Source organism: Ammodytes marinus (assembly GCF_949987685.1).
Source record: "Ammodytes marinus genome assembly, chromosome: 22".
NCBI classification, from domain to species: domain Eukaryota; kingdom Metazoa; phylum Chordata; class Actinopteri; order Uranoscopiformes; family Ammodytidae; genus Ammodytes; species Ammodytes marinus.
The window spans coordinates 15,351,879-15,365,159 of NC_137226.1; positions in this window are offsets into that span (position 1 = coordinate 15,351,879).

Here is a 13,281-nt window from a genome sequence, read left to right on the forward strand (position 1 = left end):
GCTCTCCTCCGCACTTTATCTCCTCGTCTTAGTGCTCCCTTTTTTTCTTCTTTCCACAGACCGCCGCTCAGCCACCTCGCTGCCAACTCACTGTCGCTGTTAACTCACATACCATCTTATGTATTGCCAAAGCAGATTGTGTTTGGAGGGCAAGCAATTAAGGGGGAGGCAAGCGCAAAAAACTGTAATGTAATTTTGGCTGCGATATTTACGGGAAAGAAATTAGGAAGGGGGGTTGGGGGGGGGGACAAAAAAGCATAGAGGAGGGCTTATGCAGGGTCGGACACTGCAGAGTCAACACCGTCGAGAAGAATGATTTTGAGCTGAGATTTAGTGGGACGAAATCTGGCACTTGCCTAATTACGGGAGGCCAAATGTCAAGCCTGCTCGCTGTCAGCTTGGTGGCGGGCGGTGCTGCTTTTTCCTGCGTCGCTCGCTCTCAGTCCCTCCCTGTTCTCTTTTTTTTCCGCAAGTTTTCTGCATGTTTTACGAATCTCATTAAAAGTCATTAAAAGTGCGGTGAGATATTCACAGCCTCCGCTCCGTGGCCCTGTAGTGCTCTCTCTGTCTGTCACATATTCTGAGAGGGAGAAGAGAGAGTGAGGGAGGAAAAACAACTTAAAAACAGAAGCAGATTTGAGTTTGAGAGAAAGACGTTTAAGGTAAACAAGAAAAAGAGAAGAAAAAAAGAATGAGGGAGAGTCGATACGGAGGGCACGGTATCTAAGTGGATTAGGTGGTAAGCATTGCTGAGCTACCTCTCCGAAAGGTCTCATTTTTACAGGGCTGTAGCATTATTGGCACTTTTCGAGAAGCGAGCTCTCTTAACAAAATAACAGTGTGCGAATGCGAACAAACACCTTGTAGGAGGGCTGTTTACTGACAATTTGGCCTATTTGGCGGTAAATGTCTTTCCACATTCTTTTCAAAGAAATACTATTATGCATTCGCCGCTCCATATTTTGCTATTGCCAGATGCAACCAGGGGGTCGAAGTTAAGGTTGCGTTGGTTAGTGAGTGGGAGAAACTTCACATCCTGCTTACAAGCCATTACAAAAGACTTGCTGTTTTTCCTCGTTGTGGGGGCCGTGTCAGGTCGGGGTGAGAGGTCCGACCCCTTGCACGTACGGTACATTCTTTGAGGCAGAGTCTCGGCAGGGATGTTTGGCTGTGAAAAGAATGAGCTTCCATCCTATTCAAGAGAGACGGAGGGTTGGGAGGTGAGAACAGTGCAATGTAAAGCGATGGTCAGAGATGAAAGAGTGCATACGTGTGTGTGTGTGTGTGTGTGTGTGTGTGCGTGCGTGCGTGCGTGCGTGCGTGCGTGCGTGTGTGTGTGTGTGTGTGTGTGAAAGAGGGAGAAAGACGAAGGAGAGACGGCACTAAAAGCAGTTGGTCTGACATGTAACCTTCCAGGCCGCTACGATGTCGGCCGTGCTCCCAATTACACCAGTTCAATAGACGGGCTGAAAATCACATTTGGCCCCTTGTGTTTACGCTCTCCTGCTTCAGTATCTCCCTCAGGCGCAAACAAAACACACTTCCACACCTACACAAATTCATCAAAAGCCTTCCTACCTCAACACAAATACACACACACACAAAGGCATACATTGTTGCTAACTGTGTAGCTAATTGAAGGTGTGCATAGCCGCATGTGAAAAGTTGTAAAAGTGTAGTTGTGTAAAAGCTAGGTGACTTGGCCTGCCGCACCAGCATAACACGACTCTACAAATGGTCCAGTGCTGTCGAGGGGGTGCCCGCCTGGGAGTGAGTGTGTGTGTGTGTGTGTGTGTGTGTGTGTGTGTGTGTGTGTGTGTGTGTGTGTGTGAGTGTGTAAGGGAACCGGCAGAGATATGAAATGATTTGGAGAGGTATCGGGGGCTCGTCCGAAGGGCAAGACGTCGGTCAGAAGAGTTAGTGAGGGTTGAGGAGGTGTGTGTGTGTGTGGGGGGGAGGGGGTGATGGGGTTCAGTTAGGGGTCCAGGTAATGTGAGAACGACAAGGAAGTAGTATTATCACGGTGAGAAGCAAACTACATGTCAACAATTAAAAAAATGTCTAGGTATTGATGTTGGTGACATCACTTGTCCTGTAAACACCAACCTTTAAAGACGTGATGTAACCTACCAGCATTGAGTCTGGGCACACGCACTTTCTTTTGTTTCTTTGTGAAGATATAATTAACTACAACATTTATTTTATTTTGTGTTAGTGCAACTTATCTTATGGTAACGCTATTATAGAAGGAGCTAATAACTTCTCAATGAGGGACTGTGTTCAGTTACAGAAGCTAACGGTACAGCAGCTAGCCACAAAAGTAACATGAACCAAAGGACGTTTCAAGAGGAATCAGACTATAGCATGAAGCAATGGCAAATGAATAAATTCAGCTGGCACAAAAGGCAGCTGATTTAAAAAAAGAACATTAATATAACAAAGGTTTGGAGGGGGTGTGCTTATTAGAAGAGCACGGGAACAAGAACACAGACTTGGAGGTTTGTGTCTTTCATTTTCTTCCCTCAACAGTGATTCATTTGGTCTTTGTGGGCTTGCTGAGTGCATGTATCGGAGGTGAGAGTGGCCGATAATACTGGAAATAATAAGGCAACAATAATGGGGCTCCAGTAGCCTGCAGGGACTGAAAGAACACTCATTAAAGGTAAAATTCTTTGTCTGACAACCAGTGAAAAAATATATCCTTGCTTGAGCCTAATAGGCGCTTTAATTCAGGGTAAAGCCTGCTAACCCAAAGAGAAGTACAGCTGGATTTTTCTAGGGTCCATTGTTATCAAACCACTTTCCCTTTTCAAACCTATCAGTTGGCTCATGTCACACACTGAGGTATGGGAGGAAGTTGAGTGCAGTCAACAGTGTGGAGGAGGAAAATGAAGGACATTGACATCATAGTAACAGACAAGGTTAGCAACTAGCTAGTGAGCATTTAGAGGCAGTCATTTCAGTCAGGAGTAGCTACCAAAACCGAGCTAAAAGAAGACGGTTTAATGGGCTTCATTAATAATTCATTAATTAACCAGGTGGCTAGAATACAATGCTCATGTTGTTCCTTACCTGCTGGATGTATTCATGGGGGAGTGCATGCTAACATCTTTGCCATTTGAAGTAAAAAGGCATGTCACTGTTGCGTTCAACAGCTTGATGCCCATGCCCTGTGATGTAACATATAGCTATGTAATGTGGATTTATTTCATAGTGGAGAGACAATTTGTCTAGCTGATCGGTACAGCTAATGTTTAGCATATTTAAATTATCTCGTGTTTTTTTCATCAATGGAGCTTTTTTTTTTTTTTTTTTACTTTAACATTACATTACATTTCATTAAGCTGATGCTTTTAACCAAAGCGACTTCCAAGTTAAGGTAAGCAGAAAGCATTACGGGTCTTGTCTAAGGGCCCACACTGGATTTGCCCCGAAAGACCTCCCGTAACAAAGTCAGTGGTATTGCCCACTAGCTAACCAGCTGCTTTAGACAAATATTCACTCCAGTAATACCTATTTCTCAAAACATGACCCAGAAAATACATTTTAAAACAAAAACAAGACACACATAATGTATCATCCAATTAGTCTGGCAGAGATCAGGGTCCTGTGTTTTGGTTGTGTATACACCACTGTGTACACACACATCCCTCAAACCCCCCCAACCCCTGAGTGATGGCAGGAGGGAGCAGTGATGTGAGGAGCAGTGGAGGGGCGAGAAGTGGGAACGTGCAGGGGAACCCCTACTGGGCACGGCAAAGACACACACACACACACACACACACACATGGAGACGTCAGACAGAGCCCTGCAGTCCCACCTTTGACACTAAGCTTCCAGAAGCAGGGGAACTCTGGCTCATCCCCGTTAACACAGACTGGCAGGTGAAGCTAAGCACCCTCCCTTCTTTCCTCCAGTCCTCTTTCCATCTGTCTCCTTCTCTTTCTCCATCTTCTATGTGTGTGTTTCTTTCTTTCTTTCGCTCACTACTTTTTTCTCTACTATTTCTGTTTCCTATATGCATCTGTTTATTTCTCTTACTCCCCAACACCCCTCCATAGTTTTTTCCTTTTCTCTCTCTCTCTCGGAAGCTGCAGGCTGGGGTTGAACTCATCAGTCAGGATCAGAAAGGGGCTGGAGTGACGGGAGACTCCTGTTTCAGCAAGATAAACAGCCAGCACAGATCAAAATACTCTCCCTTTAACACACACACACACACACACACACACACAGGTATACGTACTGGCATGCACAAAAGCACTCAGAGATCCCACTCGCACAACGGCAAGTCAGCGTCAGATGGAAGGTGTTCGCTTCCTTGTCAGATTAGGAGAGAAAGAAAAAGGTGCTGCATCCGAAATTCAGTATAGGCACCTGGTTTATTTACAAAGTTAATCAGGGTAAATTCTGCTTCACTTGGCCAGAGAACTCAGGAGAGGCCCCGTGATTGACGGTGACCGAGCGAACAGAGACGCCTCCGATATAGCCTAGATCTTTAGAAGAGACAAACACGTTTTTGGACGAGGCATAGAGACATCTGTATTTGCTTTGACTGATGTGTTGAGAGAGGCTGAATATCCAGAAAAATCAAAAAATAAAATAACTTCCTTTTCTCTCTCTCTCTCTCTCTCTTTCCTCTTCGCTGCAGACGAGAGCTACTTCAACACTTGCCAAGATGACAACGGTTGCCCAAATGTTCTATTTGATGTTTGGAGCCTCAAGAGCAAGTGGGAGAGAAAGAGTGATACAGAGGGAGAGAGAGAAAACCGAAGGGGAAAAACAGAGAGAACATGCGAATAAACGGCAATGAGAGAGAGAGAGGGAGAAAGGGTAACGACTGAAAGCGAATGAGAATGAGAGGAGTGGAAAAGAACATTAGCTTGAGAGATGCCAAGTTCACTATCTGCCAGCCTGAGGTGTGTGCAGTCCCGGGTGTCGTAGTATAGTGGCAATAGGGGGAGAGAGGGTTAGGCAGTGGGTGTCAGGTATGTCTGTCTTTCTATCTATCCCAACACTCCAACACACGCTTTGCTTTGCTTTCTTGCTGCAGCTGCTTGCTGCTCGCCCGGATAACAAATCATTCCCTACAGCGCCTTCTGGTAACCTCGTCATTCCCCGCTAATAACATTTGGAGATGCTAAGCTTGTAAATTAGCGAATCTGGACCGAGGAGATATTATTTATGCTTGTCTCCCGTCCTGAAAGACTTGTCTTGATGGGTAAATTGTGTTTAATTCTTGGAGGAAGCCGTTTTTTTCTCTGCGCCCCAGCATGAGATGAGATTAATCCCTTGACAACCTTTGCAGGCGCACTTAAAAATTGCTCCCAAATGTCACCACCACCGCCGCTGTTGAGATTTGCGGAAGCAGGGAAAGGAACAAGCACCGTGCATGAAATGGGGACACATCCTATCCTACACACACACACACACACACACACACACACACACACGCACACACACACACACACACACACACACACACACACACACTTACATTCACAGACAGACATATTCTCTAAATGTTATTTTTTCTTTCCCTTCTTAGCATTCACAGAAAAAAACACGCACAAACTCGAGGCACAAGCCATCGCCCGCCCACATACACAGACATACACCTTGCACCCTCCTATAGATTATGTTCTTGTTACACTGACACACCGTTGCAAATAGGAACTGTATCACTTTGAAAATGTTTGAGCAACGACGACAGCAAACGTTCACACGCAGGAGCAGTTGTCCTAACACACACACACACAAATCACAACACTTACAGCTTGTTCCCCAGATTGCCTTTCACTAATTTGTTCCCTCCATGTGAGATTTTGTTTTTTTGATTTAATGTTTTTCTTTAAGGCTCTCGATGGAAAAGACAGTTTTAGATTTATTTACCGAGAAGACAGACGTGGCCGGAGAGAAGGCATTATCGCCCCGGAGCTGCTTTGTTATTTGCACATAAATTCCCACAGTCAAAGTTAAACGCTGACAAAACATCTCCAGTCTTCCTCCTAGGAGCACAAAGTCTCCCTACCCCAGCTCGCCTTCACCCTGGTGGGGTTGGGTTGACAGGTTTTGGGGCCTGGGTGATGATGGGCCCTGGACTTGATTCAAACTCCCTTGCAGCTTTCTAGATCACCTCTTTCTTAATGACCCAAAGAGCGGCGGACATACCAACTGTCAACACACATCCGCCTCTTGCTCTTCCTCCATCCCTCCTTCCCTGTATTTGTCTCTCTCCGTGCGGTCTCATCCTCAATTTCCCCATGTTGTCAGGGCGTTTTAGTCTTTCTACACTTTAAAGGTGGAGTCAGTGATTCTGGAGAACAAGATTGTTGTCGAAATCTATTTTTGTCAAAATTAGTAAATATCTCCTAACGATCCGCTACCTGTCCAAACAAAATCTGGTGTTAATAAATAGCCTATCCTCTGTAAACGGGCACGTAAACAAAGGATATTTTAACAAAGGGGGCCTACCGTATATGCTGTTTACAGAGAATAGGCTTCTTTTGGACAGGTAGCGGATTGTGAGGAGATATTCACTCACTACAAGCATTCTCCACCTGTAATTCACAGCTGGGATTGGATAGGGGGGTAGAACAGAGAAAGAGGGGGGGAAAAACAGAAACGCACATAATTAGATTGTAAATGCTTCATGATATTTGAGGACTTCAAAGGGGCACCACTGAAACGATGAGCGGAGTTTTGTGTGTGTGTGTGTGTGTGTATGTGTGTGTGTGTGCGTGCGCGTGTGTGTTTACGCCTCTCTGTTGACAAGTGCTTCTGTGGCCTGCTTGTTGTCCTCCGCAGGCCTGCTTGTTATGTGGATCCGTATGCTGGCGTGTGTTGTGCATTATCATTATCAAAGGGGGGGCAGCTGACCCCTCTTTCTACCGGCTTTGCGGTGGTAAAAAAAACACTCGCAAGTGCATTTCACAGCAGCATGTGAAGAGTTTGCGGCGTGACTGAAAACAATGCGCTTTAATGTGTTAAAAATGAGTTGCAAAGTGCTGCAGCCCTGAAGTTCCGCTGGCATCTGACCCCCCGCACTCAAACACAAAATGACATGCGTGACTGTTTTCATGAAACAAGTAATTTCTGGTAATTACAGTTATTTGCGGCAGCCGTTGCCACACACACACACACAGACACACACACACACACACACAGCAATTACACCCGTCTGGGGCATTTCTGTGTTTTACATGCATTTCTAACAGAGGTAAAAAAAAAGTTGAAAGCAAACAATTGTCACATAAAAACGCTGAAGCAAAATAAGACTAGACAACCCTCACCATAGTCAGCTTCAGTAAGCAGGACGTTAACCTCTGATGCCCGGCTACAGAGAGGATTAGTGGACTATTGGTCCACGTCCAGTTCAATTTCTACAAGGCCTTTTGAACATGCTCATTGTGGACTCATTTATTTTTGGATAGAATTTGATGAAATATGTTAAACTACAAAAAAAGGGGCTTTAAAGTTGTTTTTGCCTGAGCTGAAGAGATGTCATTTAAACAGAACATAATCCATAAGCTGAATAACAAGCAGAGATGTTCTCTGTGTCCACGCTCCTCTGTGTGTGTGTGACACAGCTTCATAATATCTGTCTGTCGCTGTCTGGATGCAGGCTGTGGATCTGGCAACACACTTTAGGAGCACTCACAAACACACACACACACACAGCCAGAGAGAGCTGTCCTCTTGCGCAGTAATGTTTATTTATTGGAACATTTTAGAGCCGGCATACTTCTGTCTGTAAATTGACAGCTTGGCTCAATACTGAAGGGAAAAGCTCACTGGACCGCTGCTTCATTTCAAGACTGATTGATTGGCAAGGCTGGAGAGAGAGAGAGTGAGAGAGAGAGAGAGAGAGAGAGATGTATCCTAGTGATGAACACGGCCACTGTTCATGGAAACATTCTACTCAAGTTGAAGTAGATTCATCACGATTGAGTACATTTCTAATAAACCATCACATCTGAAGTTATGAATCTGATTTGGACAGGGTCATGGTTTCTCACTTTCGGATCAATCATTTGCTTGTAGTTGTATGTAATATTCAAAAGGAGCCATCACTACTGCACTTTAATTTATTTGATTGAATTAGGGGCAGCTTAACTTATACATGTGCTATGATGTGGTCTTTTCCTGGTCTTTTTTATTTCTTATTTGGTTAATTTAGCTGTTTTATGTTTAAATGTTGCTATTTTTGCCTCATGTATTTCAAATGTACAGATAAGCCATTCGTTAGCGCCTTCTATAAAATACATTCATTCTAAATGAATTTCTTTATTATCACTAAGCATGTATGGTAATATAAGATAGAAACAGTCCTGTTTCATTCCCTTTAAAAAAAAGACCTGTTGCGCAAATGACAACATAAATGGTGGAAGCATTAAAATGTGGATATTGCATCCAATCCCAGTTGTGTCCAGGTGCAGGACAGAAAGCAGCGAACACAGAGAGAAAGCCCAGGTGTGGGATCACTTGATAAATATTCTTGTGATCTCCTAATTGTAGACAGAGCTGTCATGTTGTTCCGAGCAGCATATTTAGCTGTGTTTGTTTAGTTTTTGAAGCTCACCTTGTAGGTCGAAAAACTATACTAAAATGAATTAAATAAAACTTTTGGCTGAACTTCTGTGTTAGGACAACATGCGCTTTTACAACCGTAACAGTGAAACTAATAGAATGGACGCCACAAATTAAAGCCATTTCCTCACTAGAAAACATGTTAAAATAAAAAAAAGAGTGCAGTTTATTGACATCACAGCATGTAGTTTCTTGGTAATTATTCTCTCAAATTGTCTAAATAAATAAATAAAGGGAAAATCCCCTGCTTTCCTTTGGGGCCACCAAAGTGAGTTTTTAAGCATATGCAGCGCTTTATACTTTTTGCAGACATTGCTGAAGAATATTGGAGATGCATTAAGTGCATTCCCAGATAGGATGTTCTGTACAACATACGGTCCAACGTATGCAGTTCAGCGCATTAGGTTAGAGATAATCTACCCTCCGTTACTCTGTGATGATGTGCGTTCTGACTTTTATTTCATGTATTTTCTACAAGTTTCAAGGGGGCTCTGATGTATCTTGAACACAGCATGCTTTCTCACACCTTCCTCCACCTGAAATCCTCACTCACTGCTGTTAAGTCTCATCACTGACACTTTCCAACTGACGAATTTGAACTGGTAAACAAGGTGAGTGGGGGAAGCAATGCCTTTGTGTTGTATTTTTACATAAAACCTTTTGAATGCAGCTGTGAACATCCGCAACAACTTCTGTCTGGTGCGGTGAAGTTATCCCACAGACCTGCAGTCGAGCTAAAGTCTCTCTCTCTCTCTGACAGTGTTTATAGAGCTGTCTTTTGTGGTTGGTGTGGTCTCTCTCTCTCTTGTCCCTGAGGCCTTGTAAAGAGAATCACCACAGGGATGCTAAGACACACTGCACTCCCACCACAATACCAGAACTCACACATGTGTCGAGCAGCAGCATGTCCAGAGCCCAAGATTTATGTCTCGGGACACAACGGGACATTTAGGACTGAATGTCTCGCTTTGTTTTTTTTCTGTCTATCTCTCTCTCTCTCTCTCTGGCTCAAAACTGATTAGTTGTAGTTTTGTGCAAAGTAAAACTCTTTCATGAAAAGCCTGTTGAAGGTGAACCTGGATTCATTAAAGATGTGTGGGTCAGATCGGGTCAAGCTCACATTTCAAAGTCTCTTTATCCAAATTCGGTATCTTAATAATATTCAGAACAGTTCCATAGATCCATTGTGAATAAAGTATTACTCATCTTTCAAAGAAAGCATTTTTACCTCTTGATAGAACTATCATTGTGCCTAATCTATTATTTTGTAAACACTCTTCTTTTTAGAAAATGTCTGGAATGCAACTCTACCAAAAGCGAGGACGTGAAAATAAAACTCCGGCGATTGTGCATAATCGGTGGAATTTCCCTTTTGATTAATGCAACCAAAAGCTTTTCATTATCCGAAAAGCCTTTGAGTTACATAAAGCGTTCATTTTTAATACACTTTAAGCATTTCAGAAAAGTGTTTTGTATTGTGAATGAGATTGGATTGGAATTTCAATGAACACCAACGCTGCGACCGTTTTATTCTGCACAATCCTTCTATTTCTCTTTCTCTCCCTGACACACACACACACACACACACACACACACACTGCCGGCCTTGTGTCCCAGCGATGATGGCTAACACATGCCGTTTAAACAATCGCCCCAATCCCCCTCCTTATCTTCAGGAGTTATAGGCCTAAATCTACTCATAATACACAGATCACTGAGGCTGTAATCCCTGGGAACATCAGAATAAATCCGGGGCTATATCCGCTACATGCAGACTATAGCGGCCAGAGCCAGGGCCATTATGGTAGGACTGAAGAAGAGGAGGTGGCGGGTTAGCGAAGAGCGCTAATGGGCCCTCTATGAAGTCCCGTTTAACACCAAGCCATTAGGACACCTCCATACAGGAAATCCCTCTGAAGCCTTATGATACAACAGCTGTCCCAAGTTTAAACTTTAAACCCACAATCCCTCTACTGTCACGTCTCGTCCTCTCTCTCACTCTCTCTCTCTTTCCATCTCTTTTCCCTGTATTTCCCTCCCTTTCTCCAAAGCACTGTGCCCGGATTGTCCTGATTTGTCCCAATCAAAAAGGTTCTTAACAATTCAACACAGGGGCCCAGAGGCGGTGAGATGGCGACAGAGCCAACATTTGGTCACATTCGGTTGCAATGAGAGGGGACACAAGAGCAAGGGGAGGACAAATACGTGCCGACAGCCAAGAGGGCAGCGTGACTTTCGCATAACCTTTCACAACCTCTTCTCCACATTGTAAAAAAAAAATGGAGAAAAACAAAAAGCTGGTAAAATGAGTTCTAAACTCCGATTCAAAGTCAACTGTCAGGACACATGGCTGTCTGCTGCATGGCTTGTGGCGTCTGGAGAGCAGGCATGCTGGGGAAATCCTTGTCACATAAAAAAAATAGTCCAAAGCAAAGAGAGGGGGACTAAGTGGGCTTTTTAATCTTGGAGCAAAATGAAGTGATGAGGGGATCAAATTAAAAATGCAAACTCAAGCACTCTCTCTCTGTGCCCCTTCAGCAGGCTTCTTCTATGTCTCTCAGCCTTTCTCTCCCAGGCCTGAATAAGCAGCCAACACAGCCATCTTAGAGTCGGTGGGGGGAATGGAGGCCCCTGGGCTCATTGGCTCCTTGGCTGGACAAACAGTTTCTCTGGCCTGAAGGGGTCAGCGGTGGGCTGTCTGAGAAACTGGCAGCCATTGGGGTTCCAGAGGGGATGTTTTTTCAGGAGGGGTATCTTGTAGCTGGTTGGCATGGAGCGGACACTGACAGTTTCCAAATTGTTGTTCCTGCCAGGGCCCGCTGAGCCTGGTACACATTACGCTACACACAGGAACCGAGCAGAGGCACCGGAGGCCTGGCGCTCTAAAGCCCCTGACAGATTCACGATAAAAACGATATGGGTGCTTTATTTATTTAGGGTTTTCATGCCTGTAATGTTCCACAACTCTCAATACGCCAAACAATTATATAATGCGTCAAGGGGTATGGAGAGTGTAATTCCTGGTAGGAAACAGACTTCAGGAACCTCTTGATAATTGTGTAGAATTTTGTAGAACTTAGTCATATCTTTGCACACTGTAACTTTGGCAATCCCTAATCTTCATTACATGGTCTACCTTGTGAGCATCATTGTATCCAAATTGTACCTTATTTAGGGTATCCTAATGAAGGACAACTTTTTGTTGTGAACACCTGAGCCAGGTCATGACAAATTGGGGGCTCGTCCAGGATTTGAACCCTGACTTATGTACTTGGATATCCCATGTAGAGGCACAGGCTAATGCAGTTGTTAATGCACACTGAAAGTAGTAATTGGCCGTCGGAATTATAGGCAGTCCTCGGCAGAATCGAGGTAAGAAGAAGGTTTATTAGAACACGTTTCAATGAAAGAATCTAACCCGGGTCTGCTGCTGGGCCCGGCCCCAGGGGGGACGCCCTATCAGCTAAGGGCGCACCCTCAGTCTGGTAATTGTTGCTCTGAAGCACTGAAATATGTATTTAGACCAGGAGTCATTTCTTCCCAGACAACATGATGAGACATCCTTTGCTTTGTTTGTCTGACCTTTGCAATCATGCCAGCTCTCTACACTTTCTTTCTGCTTTGACCTGCTCTTCTTTATTTTCCCAATGTTCCATTAATTTACAGAATGCCACATTATTTTACACTTGTGTTTCTTGAGCCCGTTTCCTTTACCCTTTCCTCCATGCTGATATACTTACTCCGTCTTCCCCTCTGTTCTCTCAGTCTTTTCCACTTTATTTTACATAATTCCTTTATCATTGCTTATGGCTTTATCCTTTAATTTAAAAACTCCTTTAATGTCTGCTGTTCAGCCCTCTTCACGTATGGTTTACCTCTGTCCTGATTCTTATTCTCCTTACCTTGTCCCCCTTTTAATCCCCGTGTCTTCCTCCTAAACCCATCTTCCCCCTCTCTTTCCCTTCACCTCTGTCCCGCTGCCTCGCTGTATTTCCATCTCCCTGAGCCGATTGCCTTGTCCCCTCGCTTCCAGCCTGTTGTATTCCCTGTCTCTCTTCTCATCCGTTTATCACTGGCCCTTGTTCTGTTAATCCCCGAGGGTTTTGTTTATTTGTGTTGGAGCTGCTTTTACAGCTTGTGACTGACCCCACCTATTTTCTCACCAGTCATTTGAACAGCAGGGCTGCTTTGCAGCTACTCCACCAATTAACATACCATTAGCATAATATTTGCATGTGTGCATTAGGGTGTTGATGGGGAGAGAAAATAACAGTTTTACAGGTTTTTTTTTCTTCTTCTTGTCTCTCAAAAAAAAATCTATATTTCACGGAATGACGTAAAAGCGCCCACGGGCTTCTTTACCTCGCTTTAATACTGCTGCTCAGCGGGGCAAACATCACGTTTACAAGTTTGCTGTCAAAAGTTATGTTTCCTACTGTGACGGGCCAACCTACACGTTGACATCTGATGACTTTAATTTCCAAACTTATGATTTGTTATATCATGATGATGTGATGATCAAACTATATATGTATAGATGTCAGTCCTTTCACCACTTTCACACAATTTTTGGAGCATTTATCCAAACCACAAAAACACAGAAATGTTGTGTTATGTGTACTTCACCGTTTTCATTGACGCTATTCCTTAACCCGGGTAAGTAAAGTCTGATCATTGAGGTCAAAGGTGAAGAAA